The 17,766-nt window shown below is 44.8% G+C and overlaps 1 protein-coding gene and 1 pseudogene across 1 annotated transcript in view; both read right to left on the bottom strand.

The window, feature by feature from the left end:
- LOC126481697 (laminin subunit gamma-1) overlaps positions 1–17,766 on the bottom strand; it is a 1,171,409-nt gene that overhangs the window by 962,094 nt on the left and 191,549 nt on the right. The window lies entirely within an intron of this gene.
- LOC126482649 (5S ribosomal RNA) lies at positions 2,838–2,955 on the bottom strand (annotated as a pseudogene).

Raw genomic sequence — 17,766 nt, 5'->3', positions numbered from 1 at the left:
GGGCATGGGTGTGTGTGATGTCCTTAGGTTAGTTAGGTTTAAGTAGTTCTAAGTTCTAGGGGACTGATGACCTTAGAAGTTAAGTCCCATAATGCTCAGAGCCATTTGAACCAAATCCACAATTTTGAAAATACGGCAATGAAATTTTCCACCATGTTTTACATAAAAGTAACACATTTAGTGTTAAGTTCATAAGATAACATATATTTAACTTTTATGGAATTTATAATTTTAGTTTCAAAAAATAATATACAGTATGTACCCATTTCCCAGAAACGACTCAAGATATTTCTACATTAACTCTGTTTAATCATTTTGTGTATCGTAGATACTATCTTGACGTTTTTTGAATACATCGAATAGGAGAACGTTAATAATTTTGAACTAGAATTCTGCAAGTATAATACAAAATTCATGGAAAATTCCGAGCAATTTGCCCCATACCTCAGCTTACACTCAGAATTTCAAAATTAACTCCTGAAACAACATTTATTGGCTTTGTAGATAAAAGTGTACCATCCTTCACAAATTCTGAGATATAGGTACACAAACGTTTAAAAACATTATTTTCAGGCACTGATATTTAAGTTCAACATAACGTTTTTTCTTATGTCACCTCTTCAGAGGGCCCCAGATATGTACTCAGGATCCTCTTTCCCTTAAAGACTTCTCTTCTGCTTTCTTGTTATGTGCCTTCTTTCCTTATCAAGACTTCACCTAACTTTTCAGTTGCAAAGAGGCGCTATAAATCCATTTTTCACGAGATCTCTTGATTAAGTTGCCTATCTTAAAGCACATTGTCCCTAATGCCTTCATCCACCCCAATTTCCCATAACTAAATACAAGAACTCTATCGTAAGTTGCAGTTCTGACAACTATAGCGAATGAAAATGGGGTTTTAGAGTATCGTTTCCAAATGAGTGAATTTAGAGACTCATTTAGATTCTGGGTTTTGCCGTGAACACACTTCATTTTTAGAAGTTCAGGATCGGCCAGAAACCTGTAAGTTGACTTGACAGCATCCAGTATACTATTTGGAAGCATGTTCTCGTGAATGTAGGGGTTGTTACACGTATTAGCCTGTAGATATTTACGCCAGGTAATGTGACACAGGTGATGAATCCGATGTTCATGTGGTGACACCATGTGAAAATATGTAACCCATTCTGTACTTTTCATGTCACTCACTGAATAGGTTCAATCTGATAGTGTTGTCATAATATACTTGAAGCGTGTTTCTCGTCTTCTTTGTGACTCTGTTGTGTCCACCCTTGCGCTTTCGATCTTCCACCTTTTTCATTGTTTCTAAGATACTGAAGAGAATCACAGATGATCTATGAAATTAAAGAGTATATATCACAGCCTTCTAGATGTGTCCTGGGCAAGTTTGATTGAAAGTAATCCACGGAATCGTTATTTAACGAGCTAGTGTTGATGCGTTGCTTTAAAAAGTGGGCATAGTAGGAAGTTTGCGTCCCACTTTTAATTAGCATTCAGGCACTCGGATACGATTTCACATTGAAGCTTTCGGAACTTACTGTCCATGAGTTCCACTAATAAATAAAAAATAAACTGAAAATAGACATTTTCGGTCAATTTCATGCATGTGCGTCCTTAACAATGTATGGAACTTTAAGGTATAACGTTGTAAGCATGCTTTGGCACCGTATTTAGCTATGCGGCTATTGATGTCCTTGGTGTTCACTCTGGAAAGCTGGAAGCCGCACCCGTCGACAGGAAACTTGCTTGTCCGCACATGTGTTACCCAGACGCGCCGTCAGCAACCGCTAGCATCTTAGGCGCACTTTTTTTGCCCCATCTCTAATGGCGGCGCTATCTGCAAGTGGCTCCTGTTACAGGAGTCCACTCGTCGCTGGGAACCGTGTTGTCTTCACAATGACACTTCTCATCCCGTCTGTTTAATGGTTAACAGAATGTTGCCTAAATCCAACTAATTTGTCAGGAGGCAGGGAAAGCTTGCTCTTGCAACGACCTACACTGTGTATTTTAGTTTATTTATACGTTTTTTATACACGTTACAGTCACATTAATATGTGTACCTGTCAGAAGCCTGAATAAACGCCATCTGTAGCGCGGAAGTTAAGGAAGAGAGTCAGTGAGGTTCTAGAAGTTACCGACACGGATGTGGAACTATACCGACTGCAGTGCTGTGGTCAGTTGCGCAAGGTTTCTCTGTTGAGGATCCATGATCCAAGATGCTTCCACCCTTGGCTCGAAAGCCAACGATCATGTCCTTTTGGAGCACAGATAAATCGCTCCGTTTCCACATTACGACAATGACTGCACTGTTTTCTGTGTCCCCCGACATGCTTTTTATACGCTCCATTGCCAGTGCTGCCACCTGCCATCTCTGACTGGTCATTCCAAGCTGACGTCGAACATAGGCGGTGGTCACATTAATGCGACTGCACCGTGCATTACCTCAGAAGGAAGGGTGGCAGCGGCCACATTGCTGGACTTCAGTCTTTGTTTAAGAAAGTTTGAAAGGTAACACGTGGGGCTGAGTATATAAAAATGATTGAGAATGTTTGCAAAATTTAGTGTACTAACAACAATCATTTTCCGAAAGCAAAGATAGACATAAATTATGCTGAGCAAGTTTTTATTAGCACTAGCACTCCGTCATCAGGCCACAAGTGGCCCATCGGGACCATCCGACCGCCGTGTCATCCTGAGTTGAGGATGCGGATAGGAGGGGCGTGTGGTCAGCACACCGCTCTCCCGGTCGTTACGATGGTTTTCTTTGACCGGAGCCGCTACTATTCGGTCGAATAGCTCCTCAGTTGGCATTACGAGGCTGAGTGCACCCCGAAAAATGGCAACAGCACATGGCGGCCCGGATGGTCATCCATCCAAGTGCCGGCCACGCCCGACAGCGCTTAACTTCGGTGATCTGACGAGAACCGGTGTATCCTCTGCGGCAAGGCCGTTGCCAAGTTTTTATTGAATACCGTAAAAAACTAACATTGCTTTAAAACCGCAGTGCACAAGGATCCTGGGTGGCAGAAGTGAGTCAAGTACTCTGGCCCTAAAAATGTGGATAACGCAATCTGAATTGATCTGACGCTGAGCACACTTTGACTGATAATCTACAGAAGTTTCTCTACATAGGTGCAGCTGAGAGCAAGTGGCGATTGAGATCTGTACACTCTGACAAGGCCGGAGTGGCAGTTCGTTACCCTTTTTGCTTCATGCAGTGCAGCAAACACGAAAACTTGTGAATTTTTTTACATGTGGCTCTGCACACGATGCCCAGTTTACAACTCCACTGTGTAGATAGATGTGTCCCCTCAGTCTGTCGCCCCCAGCCCAGCTTTCGGCTGGCGCCAATGCAGGTATAGCAGCATTGCTCTGCTGGAGACCTGTCTCGACAAGGGGCTGCTCTGTCTATCCCGTACGGCTGTGGGCCTATGCGGCAAGATTTACTGAGGGATGGGATTGCCACCAAGTGCTTCCAACTCCCAACATGCCATTTCTACAAGCTAAGAACCATAAAAATACCTCATGCTGCGCCCTACCAGTCTCCATCAACGTCTGCTCAGGCTATTAACTTTCTAAAGCCTCACTCAAGGTGCATCAGGTTTTAATAATATATTTAATAATTTTCTGTATATGAAATATTGGTGAGAGAGTAATTTGTCTTCTCTCATTTTGTAGCATATAACAAAATACCTTACATTTCCAAAGTGTGGGAGGTGCATGCAGATATGAGAGGAGCGGATGTGATATGTGAAGGGAGATGGGAGACGCGTTGGGAAGGGCCAAGGGACTATATTTATATGGAAGGAGCCGGCTGGATTGCAGTTACGTAGGCAACAGATGGGCTGGACACTTTGTTTCGAATGGAAGAGGTAGGGGTGGTTAAAGCTGATAGTATAACTAGATCCTAGAAATGATTTTATGCATGTATGTGTAATCCTGGCCTCAAGTAGTATCAGCGCCTCACTATGTCATGTATAAGAGAAGTCCTTTGTGATCAGCACACTGCGATAAACATACCGACGTGCCAGGGATCTCTGCTAAGGCATTAATCGAAGTCAAAGTCACTGCCATACGAAGAGAAGAGTTTCGATGGCGGAAGAAAATGGGAGCGGACTGTGAAATGCAGTTACTAGTGTAGAAGGTTTTCCACAGTTTACTCCAACCCAGTATACGAGTTGCCACTACGTTACTGAACGAGGTAACACAGTGACTGAAGAACTGGAATTGCAACTCGTTACGGCATATGTGAGGTTCAGAACTTCGTTCAGTCATACAGATTTGTGATTCCAGAAGTATCCCTAAATCGTTAAACTCATTATTGCAATGGTTCATCAGAGGAAAACAGATGAGTTTACTTATGAAGAGTGTTTGCGGAGAATGAATAGAACGAGAAGACTCCTGTCCGTTCTTACTCTTTCCGACTATTCTCTTTCGATACTTTTGGTGAATTTTTTGGTAATCATCATACTCAAGTAATTGTTAAGATCAATAAAATTATTTTAAATAATTATAGTCGTTCAGTGGCAGAGGCATATTATTTACAGCAGGAGTCAGCGTTTTTCAACATAATAATCCCTCTCCCTTCACGCAGATATAAAAATTACAACATTTCCTCGACCTTTGAAACCTACTGTGTTCCAACATAATAGGTCTACTGTTATCTGAATTGAAAAATCAGAAGGCTCAAACACGCACTGCATTTCTCAGAGTAAATAGTACTACTTAGTTGCAAGTGATGGTACACTATTTCATCAGTCTCAGCAGAAGATCCTTACGCAGCTAAACCTAGGTGAACTGGAACGCCAAAGCTCGTCTACAACATACACTACTGGCCATTAAAATTGCTACACCACGAAGATGACGTGCTACAGACGCGAAATTTAACCGACAGGAAGAAGATGCAGTGATATGCAAATGATTAGCTTTTCAGAGCATTCACACAAGGTTGGCGCCGGTGGCGACACCTACAACGTGCTGACACGAGGAAAGTTTCCAACCGATTTCTCATACACAAACAGCAGTTGATCGGCGTTGCCTGGTGAAACGTTGTTGTGATGCCTAGTGCAAGGAGGAGAAATGCTTACCATCACGTTTCCGACTTTGATAAAGGGCGAATTGTAGCCTATCGCGATTGCGGTTAATCGTATCGCGACATTGCTGCTCGCGTCGGTCGAGATCCAATGATTGTTAGCAGAATATGGAATCGGTGGGTTCAGGAGGGTAATACGGAACGCCGTGCTGGATCCCAACGGCCTCGTATCACTAGCAGTCGAGATGACAGGCATCTTACCCACATGGCTGTAACGGATCGTCCAGCCACGTCTCGATCCCTGAGTCAACAATGGGGACGTTTGCAAGACAACAACCATCTGCACCAACAGTTCGACGACGTTTTCAGCAGCATGGACTATCAGCTCGGAGACCATGGCTGCGGTTACCCTTGACCCTGCATCACAGACAGGAGCTCCTGCGGTGGTGTACTCAACGACGGACTTGGGTGCACGAATGGCAAAACATCATTTTTTCGGATGAATCCAGGTTCTGTTTACAGCATCACGATGATCGCGGTGAACGCACATTGGAAGTGTGTATTCGTCATCGCTATACTGGCGTATCACCTGGCGTGATGGTATGGGGTGCCATTGGTTACACGTCTCGGTCACCTCTTGTTCGCATTGACGGCAATTTGGACAGTGGACGTTAGATTTCGGATGTGTTACGACCCGTGGCTCTACCCTTCATTCGATCCCTGCGAAACCCTACATTTCAACAGGATAATGCACGACTGCATGTCGCAGGTCCTGTACGTGCCTTTCTGGATACAGAAAATTTTCGACTGTTGCCCTGGCCAGCACATTCTCCAGATCTCTCACCAACTGAAAACGTCTGGTCAATGGTGGCCGAGCAACTGGCTCTTCACAATACGCCAGTCACTACTTTGATGAACTGTGGTATCGTGTTGAAGCTGCATGGGCAGCTGTACCTGTACACGCCATCCAAGCTCTGTTTGACTCAATGCCCAGGCGTATGAAGGCCGTTATTACGGCCAGTGGTGGTTGTTCTCGGTACTGATTTCTCAGGACCTATGAACCCAAATTGCGTGCAAATGTAATCACATGTCAGTTCTAGTATAATATATTTGTCCAATGAATACCCGTTTATCATCTGCAATTATTCTTGGTGTAGCAATTTTTATGGCCAGTAGTGTATTAGTAGGCTGTCATGTTGCAGAACTTCTGGCTTCATGCAAATTAGTGTGAATGTGGCGCCGGTCTTTTGTATGTCTTCTTCTCGCCAGAAAACTTAGACCACGCAAGCCATCTCAGTGTTTTTAGCGCCGCCAGTGCATTCCAGCACGGAGCTGGCGGCCGGCAGGCTCAAATCAGTCCCCAGACGGCCCAACCGCTAATCTTAATTGGACGCTTGTTGCGGGATGTCCCACTACACCAGCTTACGAGGCGCTGGAGGCTCCAGCAGTTTCCCCCGGCAGCCGATGACATCGGGATGGAGCGGGGTGCCACAGGGGGCAGCATCGACACCGTGATATCTCACTCGGCATCGACTACCGGCGGGGTCAGCTGAGTTATGGCCGGTAATTAACGGCGTGACATTTCATTACCACTCAGAACCACTCTCCAACAGTGCCCGTAATTAATGGGCAACGAGTCGCAGCACCCGTTGTTTCTATTAACTGTCCCGGGAAAAGGCTTATCTTTATTAGCCATACCGCATTATTGACACTCACGGTTACAGTCTCGCTACCTAATTTTTCTTCACGAACGGGAAAACTGGACGAGATCCTTCTTAGGCGCGACTGGTAATACATCGACCCGTTACCTTAGAGTACTGTAAGTTGTGCGTGAGTGCTGCATGCGGTCGACTCTCCTCAGCGTTTCGCCTGAACCGACACACACTTATCAGCCAGAAAATTACGACTACCTATCTAATAGCCGATATGTCCAGCTTTGGTCGCGATGCGTCGTGGCATGGAAGCAACGAGGCCTTGTTAGGTCATTGGTGGGAGTTGACACCACGTCTGCACACAAAAGACACTTTTTTTTAAATACTCGGTCGGCATTTACAAGGCGAAATATTAAACTGGCACGTTACAGTATTAAAATAAGACATTCAGCATTACTTAATTACATAACACAAAATACAAAAATTTTGTACAATATCTCTTATTTTTTTAAGCCATTCAATGTCACTGTCCGTGAGGTTATGTATATCCTCCAATTCACCATTAAAACGATGCACAGTACACTCGATCAAGTGGGCCATTGATTAGTTGAGTCCATATTCGCACTGAGGGTTGTTCGCGAGGTCCCATGTTGTCGCATCTCCCTGCATCTTCCGACACCCGTCTTCACATGGTTCAGTATAGTCCACACTCTCGTGGGAAGCTTAAAACCCTCTATTGGTACGGTTGGGTCAGTAACCAGTTTACTGCTCCTTACTGTGCTTCTACTCTATATACTTTTCCATTCATTTTCTGTGTCGAAGTTAAACACCTATTCACCTGTTTGGCATAGAGGTGACCTTGATCTCAGGCAGTTTTTTGGTGTCAGGTCCTGGTGTATGGATATGTTTGGGTTTCCAGTATTTTGCTATAGTCTCTTGACAGTAGCTGATTTCTTCTGATTTCAGGTGGTGCTATGTTAGACAGTACGGGTAGCCAACCTATAGGTGTAGGTTTAAGTGCTCCCAATATTATTCTCATTGTTTCTCTTAGCTGAATATCGATTTTTGCTATATTCACACTTCTGGCCCATGCAGGTGCACAATACTCGGCCAAGCTGTATACCAGTATCGAGGCGGAAGTTCTCAAGGTCTTTGCATCACATCCCCAGGTGGTTCCGGTGAGTTTGGCTAGAATGGCATTTCTAGTTTTCAGTTTTCGTTTTGTTTCCTCTAGATCGGCTCTGTACGTTAGGGACCGGTCAAGCTTTACTCCTAGGTACCGAGGATTGTCTTCATGTTTAATGGTCTGGTTATTCATGCCGATGTTCAGCTTTCTCTTGGCTTCTCTGTTATTGAGATGCAAGTTTACACTTACTGTATTGTCTGGATTCGGTTGTAGATGCCATTTGGTGTAGTATAGGTGTAACACGTTTAGGTCTTCGTTCAATTTCCGCTCTATTTTTTCAAAATATTTTCTCTGATAAGCTATTGCCGTATCGTCCGCGTATATAAACTTACGGGGCGTTGTTTCTCAGATTACCGAGCTCTGTGAGAGTCTGTTCTTGAGTGATATGCATCTGCAGGTTTTGCCATTAAGAGTTACTCTAATTTTTCTTCCAGTTAAAATATTCTTCATAAGTTTATAGGTCTGACTGCTCTGAGTTTTTTCTATCAGTTTACAAAGTAGGCCATCCCTCCACACTCTATCATGTGCTGAGGTTAGATCCAACAGGACAACGCCAGTTTTCTTCTTATCGTGATAGCCCTTTCCGACAAAAGTTGTGAGACCAAGGACTTGATCACAACAATTCCTTTTAGGCCTAGTCTGGTCATCAAAATTCTCTCAAATAATTTATACACAGTGCATAAAAGAGAAATTGGTCTAAAATGTTTGGGGTTTTCCCTAGTTTTCCCTGGTTTCAGGACAGCGACTACCTTGACCTCTTTCCACACAGTTGGTATTTTATTCTGCTTGATGTACTCAGAGAGCCGGCCGGTGTGGCCGTGCGGTTCAAGGCGCTTCAGTCTGGAACCGCGTGACCGCTACGGTCGCAGGTTCGAATCCTGCCTCGGGTATGGATGTGTGTGATGTCCTTAGGTTAGTTAGGTTTAAGTAGTTCTAAGTTCTAGGGGACTGATGACCACAGAAGTTAAGTCCCATAGTGCTCAGAGCCATCTGAACCATTTGCACTCAGAGAAGAGTTTTGCTAGCCAGTTTCTTCTTGCTGTTCCTAGATTTTTAAGGAATTCTGGTAAGATTCCATTTACTCCTGTTGCTTTGCCGGCTTACACTCTTGTCAGTGCGTTATTGATCTCTTGAACCTCTACATCTTTTATCATATCTGTGTTTTCCTGTTCGTTCTTTATTGCCTCTTTTATCATATGTTCGAAGTCTTTCTTTCCAGATGTTCTTAGGTGGATTTTCGAGGTTTGTTTTATGTGCAACGCTATCGGGTTGGGTGTCATTTTCGTCTGTGGTCTGTGTAGGGTTGTAGGTCGTTCTAATATTCTTAGCAGACTCCACCTCTTGCCGCTAGAATGGGTGAAATCCATGCTCTCCATCGTTTCCATCCATCTACACCTGCGTTCTTCGTTCAATGTTTGAACCAGTCGTTCCGCAACCTCACAGTTTTCCGTCTTCTGGTATTCTTCCAATAATGATTCACTCTCTCTCGTCCAGCACGGAGTATATTCTTTCCTCGCAGGGGACTGATGACCTCAGACGTGAAGTCCCATAGCGCTCAGAGCCATTTGAGCCTTTCCTCGCACCACGTGGATTACTTTTCAGTGCAGATTTATACTCTATGTCAGAGTAAAGAACCGCTCGTAGTTCTCTGGATGTGGAGGAATACGTTTCACTGTTCTCTCTGCGAGAGTCCGAAATGTCTCCCAGTCAGCCTGTTTTAGACTCCAAAGTGGGACTGGAGGGCTTTGTATGACAGGAACTGACAGTCCCACTTCGATGATTACAGGCCGGTGTTGGCTTCTAGGGAACTTCGGTAATACCCTTCTTTCCGCTTGGATCACGTCTTCTGTTGCTCCCCTTGTAACGAAGGTCAAGTCAGGTGTTGTTTGTGATCCCCATGCTGCTGATGAAAAGGTCACTCGGTCTTTTGGAACGTACAGGAGGTGGATATCCCTCCCTTCAGCCCAGATACTCAGTCTTTCGCCTTCTGTATTGCATTCTGAATAACCACATTTAGTGTGATGCGAATTGAAATCGTTGGCGTACAGCTGGGTGTTCGGCTTTGGGCAGGATCTCCAGTGGCCAAAGTTCAGGTGGAGGTTTGTACACATTGAAGAGAGTTAGTTCTTTCACTTTGGCCGGCCGCAGCGGCCGAGCGGTTCTAGGCGCTACAGTCTGGAACCGCGCGACCGCTACGGTCGCAGGTTCGAATCCTGCCTCGGGCATGGATGTGTGTGATATCCTTAGGTTAGTTAGGTTTAAGTAGTTCTAAGTTCTAGGGGACTGATGACCTCAGAAGTTAAGTCCCATAGTGCTCAGAGCCATTTGAACCATCTTCCACTTGGATTCCTATGGCAATTTCCAGTTGTTCTGGGTCTGTATTCACATTTCACCTGCCTCGAGATGACTGTTTGTGTTGTCCTCATCATTTCATCATCATTCATGCAAGTGACAAGATTGGACTGAAAAAAGATTAGGAATTTGTACGGTCGCTGATAACCGAGCAGTTGAGCGCCCCACAGTCCAAACATCATCATCATCATCATCATCATCATCATTATCATCATCATCTCTCTCACTTCCTCTCTCTCTCGCTCTTTCTCTCTCTCTCTCTCTCCCTCTCTGACACACGCACAACTGTACTAGTAAGATAGCCGAGACGAATTATGGTTGACGATACAACATACCACATGTACTAAGAATAATAATTCACCACCCTTGTCACAAACATGCCCTACTCAGTGACTGTGAAACAATATTTTCAATACAACCCTAACACGGCAGTTCAGAGAGAGCTACTCAACCTATACACATATTGTCACTTTCATAATTATCGTAATTAACAGGTCATTCTCTTACAAGATTGCTCTTTTATTTTCATGACATTTACGCTCTTCTGTTGTGATGTCGTAAGTTTCTCAAACTTCAGACTGCATCCAGCGTCAACATGAACGGAGTAAAGCTCTACGTTCGCAATTAATAGCGAAGATCTTTCCTTGCTCTCCCGTATAGAGAAAAAAAAACTGCTATGCCAGTGTCTCAGTGGAGTTCAGTCTCAAGCATTGTCCAAAACCTCGTATCGTTCCTGTTCCTTCTGATTTATTCTCCAGGAACCTGTCTCGGTTTGTTTATGTCCATACCAGGAACACAACTCGTGCCTTCTACGTGCGAGAGAACAGGAGAATATTTTCTATTTTTAAGTGGTTGGCTGTGAAGGAATGTATCGCGAGGTGAGGTCCTGTGTGTGGAATCGAGACGCACGGAACAGAGCAGTACCGCAGGTGCGGGCGGCACTATCTCTTTTGGAAACGGCGCGGTATGTGCAGTAACTGCTTACGAAATACCGGCACAGATGCTGATGCGTCAGAACGTACATGCGCTGTGTTATTCACAGCATGGTGCGGTCTGCTGTGCTCTCGGACACAGCAGCAGGTAGAAGCACAATCGTCCGAACCCAGTCTTTCAGGCAACACAAAATCGGCAAGCACCTGTAATAAAGAATTAATATTGACACTGCCAGCGTGTGATCCAGTTCGGCAGATACTGCCAGGGAAGCGGACAACGCTGACACGCAAACATAGTTCCTTTATATCAAATTCATAAATACACTGAGAGACACATTTTATAACCAGGCTAGCCACTATCGTGACTCTACCTTGTTACGCGAACTATCTGGCTCAGCTGAGTCGGTCCGAGAGACGTTGTTGGGGACTACAACAAAATAAACTTCGAGGAAAATACTATTTCCTGTCCCTTTTTTCTTGGTTTTCCTCACTCAACATCTACGGTGTCCCTTTATTTTACTATCGAAAAGTAAGCAAATGTTAGATGAGAATAGATAAAATTTGAAATTTTGGCTATTACACAACAGTTATTTATGTTGAGGTTTACCTGACAGTCCTTTCCCCAGTCGCTAATCGCCTGCAAGTATTTCAGTTTTTCATAACAGCAATCTTACAGCATGACAGACCTACATGAAGTTCCATTGTCTGCGATCTGCCAAATATGATAACAAAGATTGTCTGTTAGATCGTTTAGAAATGTGGCTGCTCCTTCACCTCGTCTGATTACTTGGTTTACGTTTCAGTATGCGAGGAAATTTCCAACGCTGCGCGCATGATCAAATTGATGGTTGCCTTGTGCGCCTATCTTTGCGATGACACGTATCTGGGTGACACTAACGTCTCGTGGAGTTTTTTGGAGCGGCCGCCAATCAGATCTTGTTCGCCGAAGGTTACAAAGGGCTAGATTTTGCTTTAACCACTCGTGATGGAACTTGTGTACAAGAGGCATGAAGGTCTAGACGAAGCAGCATACTGCTTGAATTGAGATCGTACTACACTCTTATGTTGCCATGGCTATCAAACTTTATTAATGTAAGAGAAGTTGCATGGCTGCGTGGAAAGTGAGATACTTTAAGAGCAGCGCACCAAACCTGGTGTCAGTAAGTGAGCCAGCGCTCCGTGTGACGTCAGACTTGTTGACAACCTGCTGAGGGAATGGCGATGCTGTTATGGCTAGGCGAGGACAACAACCTCGAGCATCAAGTGACTATCAAGTTGATGGTGTACAGCCAGAATCTTCTAGCACCTTTTGGAAGGTCCTGAAAGGATCTTCTGTAGTAAAAACCACGAGAATAATGCACACAATCGAGATATGACAAATGAGTTTCCGGTAAGTACCCAGCAACGGTTATTACCTCGAGTTTTCTGCCTGTTAGAAAAGAAGCTCTGTAGAGTTTGTCTCTAGTAGCATCAACGATTAATAGCTAGTATTTTCTGTGCATCAGAATATAAAGAGGAAGAAGCGGTCTCTCGAACTTGTCTCCTGGTGTGAATAAGGTATCTAATAGCGTGTTGTGTACATAATTCCGCGTAGTCAACGCGTACACAACTTTCCCACTAGAGCGCGCCCCGCTATGCACAACAGCGCAGGCGCAGCGCTGGTCCGTCTCCGGACTACGAGATGGCGCTGTCTTAGAGACGGACCAAATTCTGCTTCCGCCGATCCGCGTATTAATATGTAACGCAGCCAATGAGATTGCTGCTAACGTAGAACCTTTTCTCCTCGCGGATCACACTCACGCAGTGATACCTGAACTCTCGAGGTATTATAACGAGTGTACAGACCTCCGATTAGTCAGTCTGCATTAGTCTGCATTTGTCTGTACCAGTCTATAGTCAAGTTTCAGTCTGCACCTAATAAGATTACCATATTCCTATACATCGCCATGAAGAGAAATGTATAGACACTTTGTCAAGTATCAGAGATATGTGAGAATAAGATTAACGTACCAAGACCAAAGAAACTTCAGATTGTCCATTGTAAACAGCATCCAGAACCAAGTTAAGTTATTTTTATGCTTGTTATTATTTTAATAAATGTGTGTAAAAATTAATCAAGTTCTGTTTAAAGATGGTCATCGTCAATCTGCTGCTCTAAGCGTGCAAGTGGCATTTCTATCGTCTGACCTAACGGCAGAAGATAAACACGCCACAATAAGACCACGAGACATATTGCTGACACTCGCCTACTTCGTTAGAGCGACAAGTCAAATAATCTGATGGAGTGTGTACCGAAGGTCTTACAGTACGGACACCACATAGCGTGAATCGCAACAAGTGATAATTAGTATTTTCTATGTGTCAGGATACAAAGAGGAACAAAGGATGCCTCACACTTGTCTGCTATTGTGGTTAAAGTATTTCATTGCGTATCGTCAGAACGAGTTGCAAGCAGAGCACTCGTGTCCGATATCGGAACGCAGAAGTTGGAAACTATTAGTTGCTGGAAAGGACTAACGTATGGAGAGGTACGGTATAATCTTTGATCTGCCAGGAAAGCCACTGCAAGAAACATCTCTGAACAAAGTTGAAATATTGGAAAATAAATTGTTGTTGAATTAAGTCCTTAAGTGTTTGCACCCTGATTTAGTTCGTATGAAACCACATCGTCTCTTCTCCGTTCCAAAATCACCTGTGGCAAATACCCTTGGAGACTTTCTCCCTCTCTCTGCGTTAAAGAGTGACTTAGTAGACCTCAGATCACCTTGTCATCAACGTCCTGATTGCGCCAGACTTCCATCCAAAGTTGCTGACAGAACCTTCGTCAGGACACGATAGTGAATGGGGAAAGCATTGTTACTATAAGTTACAACACTGATTTACAAGAAGTCATTCTGTTTATGATGTTCCTTTCACTGATTTTATTGATGGCATGCGTACACCAAAACTCGCTGATTTGCAAATGTGTTTGAGCTTCATACCTTTGTGAGCGAGAATATCCACGCAATGTCTCATTATCCGTTCTTGTATACTGCTCACGTAGCTTCTTTCAGTGGGAAGCAAGTCAGTTAGTTGTTTTAATGGCTTTCTGCCGAGCATTGTCTTCGGTGACGTAAGAATGTTGCTGGATTATCTTTCTTTGCGGATCTGAACCCCATGTGTATGAATAGTAGTGCGTACAATTATTTCCTTGCCCCTTTTTTCAATTAATTACTAATAATGTAACTCCTCAAATCTTAACTGTTAGTGGGCTTTTGCACTTTCTTGATTTAACTATACTGTTATTTAGCGAGTCTCCCTTTCAAGCTAGTCTTATTTTTAAAATGAAACTTACCAAATTCAGGAAAGCTAAAACAGACCTCTTCGAAATTTGAGTGATTTTCCACAAGATCTGTTTCCATACTCTTCACGTACCACTTATCGAGTGTTAACAATACCTTCCATCCTATATATCTTTCATTACTAGCTGCGTAGCTAAGTCATGTGATAACCCATAATTTTAAGCCTTACAAGGTAAGACAACAAGAAATGTATTCAGTAAACATACACACTATATTTACTTTGAGGTAAAACCAAGTCGCCTCTCTTCAAACGCTGACTTCATAAGCTTAGATCTTGCAGTCAGTGGCGCATCCTCTTGTGTGTACTTCTCAGTTACATAGGTTTGCACGTTGTACACACTGCACCCAGAGGTGATTTACACAGATGATACCTGTGAAGGAGAATGCGGCTACGTTTAACTTTTCAGTTGCATATTATTCATTTTCAGTACCTGACCATCTTATATACAGTGGACTGGGGTTGATTTGATCTATCAAAACACCAAGTGAGGTATGGATGAAAAGGGTGTTAAATGTTCTCCTTTATGAAAGGTCGTTATATAGGATCAAGTGAAGTCATGGGCATATTAAATGGGTTTAAACATCCAAGAATTCAGCATAAACGTTAACCGCAGCTACCTTACAGTTTATACACGCTTCGAACAGTGATGGTTCTATACCAAGTTCTAGGCCTACAACGGGCGCTCCTTAACTTTCTGACGATATTTCCCCCTTTACAAAGGGGACAGGCGGTTGTTCCAGCGAGCTATGTGTAACCAATGACAAAAGGGGGTCACTTCATATGTACACTCCTGGAAATGGAAAAAAGAACACATTGACACCGGTGTGTCAGACCCACCATACTTGCTCCGGACACTGCGAGAGGGCTGTACAAGCAATGATCACACGCACGGCACAGCGGACACACCAGGAACCGCGGTGTTGGCCGTCGAATGGCGCTAGCTGCGCAGCATTTGTGCACCGCCGCCGTCAGTGTCAGCCAGTTTGCCGTGGCATACGGAGCTCCATCGCAGTCTTTAACACTGGTAGCATGCCGCGACAGCGTGGACGTGAACCGTATGTGCAGTTGACGGACTTTGAGCGAGGGCGTATAGTGGGCATGCGGGAGGCCGGGTGGACGTACCGCCGAATTGCTCAACACGTGGGGCGTGAGGTCTCCATAGTACATCGATGTTGTCGCCAGTGGTCGGCGGAAGGCGCACGTGCCCGTCGACCTGGGACCGGACCGCAGCGACGCACGGATGCACGCCAAGACCGTAGGATCCTACGCAGTGCCGTAGGGGACCGCACCGCCACTTCCCAGCAAATTAGGGACACTGTTGCTCCTGGGGTATCGGCGAGGACCATTCGCAACCGTCTCCATGAAGTTGGGCTACGGTCCCGCACACCGTTAGGCCGTCTTCCGCTCACGCCCCAACATCGTGCAGCCCGCCTCCAGTGGTGTCGCGACAGGCGTGAATGGAGGGACGAATGGAGACGTGTCGTCTTCAGCGATGAGAGTCGCTTCTGCCTTGGTGCCAATGATGGTCGTATGCGTGTTTGGCGCCGTGCAGGTGAGCGCCACAATCAGGACTGCATACGACCGAGGCACACAGGGCCAACACCCGGCATCATGGTGTGGGGAGCGATCTCCTACACTGGCCGTACACCACTGGTGATCGTCGAGGGGACACTGAATAGTGCACGGTACATCCAAACCGTCATCGAACCCATCGTTCTACCATTCCTAGACCGGCAAGGGAACTTGCTGTTCCAACAGGACAATGCACGTCCGCATGTATCCCGTGCCACCAAACGTGCTCTAGAAGGTGTAAGTCAACTACCCTCGCCAGCAAGATCTCCGGATCTGTCCCCCATTGAGCATGTTTGGGACTGGATGAAGCGTCGTCTCACGCGGTCTGCACGTCCAGCACGAACGCTGGTCCAACTGAGGCGCCAGGTGGAAATGGCATGGCAAGCCGTTCCACAGGACTACATCCAGCATCTCTACGATCGTCTCCATGGGAGAATAGCAGCCTGCATTGCTGCGAAAGGTGGATATACACTGCACTAGTGCCGACATTGTGCATGCTCTGTTACCTGTGTCTATGTGCCTGTGGTTCTGTCAGTGTGATCATGTGATGTATCTGACCCCAGGAATGTGTCAATAAAGTTTCCCCTTCCTGGGACAATGAATTCACGGTGTTCTTATTTCAATTTCCAGGAGTGTATATTCCAGTTAGAATCTAATGGGTGCCCAGCAGGCTTAAAACGATTTCCTCTGTCGAGTATCTTTTGTTGAATTTCAATCCCACAATCACTTATTTGTGTATCTTATCTACATCTACATCATCTACGTTATCACTCTGCTATTCAAAATTAAGTGACTGGCAGAGGGTTCAATAAACCACTTCAACCTGTCTCTCTACCGTTCAACTCTCGAAAGGCGCGCGGGAAAAACGAGCACTTTAATTTTTCTGTGCGAGCCCTGATTTCTCTTATTTTATCGTAATGATCATTTCTCCCAATGTAGGTGGGTGCCGGAAGAGAAAACTGGTGATTGAAATTTCTTGAGAAGATCCCGTCGCAACGAAAAACGCCTTTGTTTTAATGATTGCCACTCCCATTCACGTATCATGTCTGTGACTCTATCTCCCCTCTTTCGCGATAATACAAAACCAACCACCCTGCTTTGAACTTTTTCAATATAATCCGTCAGTCCCAAATTCAAAATGGTTCAAATGGCTCTGAGCACTATGGGACTTAACTTCTAGGGTCATCAGTCCCCTAGAACTTAGAACTACTTAAACCAAACTAACCGAAGGACATCACACACATCCATGCCCGGGGCAGGATTCGAACCTGCGACCGTAGCGGTCGGGCGGTTCCAGACTGAAGCGCCTAGAACCGCTCGGCCACTCGAGCCGGCCCGTCAGTCCCACCTGATACGGATAGAACACCGCACAGCAGTATTCCAGAATAGGGCGGACAAGTGTAGTGTAAGCAGTCTATTTAGTAGACCTGTTGCACCTTCAAAGTGTTCTGCCAATAAATCGCAGTCTTCGGTTTGCACTACCCACATCGTTATCTATGTGATCGTTCCAATTAGTATATTCGTAATTGTAATCCCTAAGTATGTAGTTGAATTTACAGCCGTCAGATATGTGTGACTTATCGCGTAATCGAAATTTAGGGATCTCTTTTAGTACTTATGTGAATAACTGCACATTTTTCTTTATTCATGGTCAATTGTCACTTTTCGCACCACACAGATATCTTATCTAAATCATTT

This window comes from Schistocerca serialis, chromosome 5 (assembly GCF_023864345.2).
Source record: "Schistocerca serialis cubense isolate TAMUIC-IGC-003099 chromosome 5, iqSchSeri2.2, whole genome shotgun sequence".
Taxonomy (NCBI): domain Eukaryota; kingdom Metazoa; phylum Arthropoda; class Insecta; order Orthoptera; family Acrididae; genus Schistocerca; species Schistocerca serialis.
Note: the sequence above shows the minus strand (reverse complement) of the source record. Positions and strands in the feature narration are given on the sequence as shown.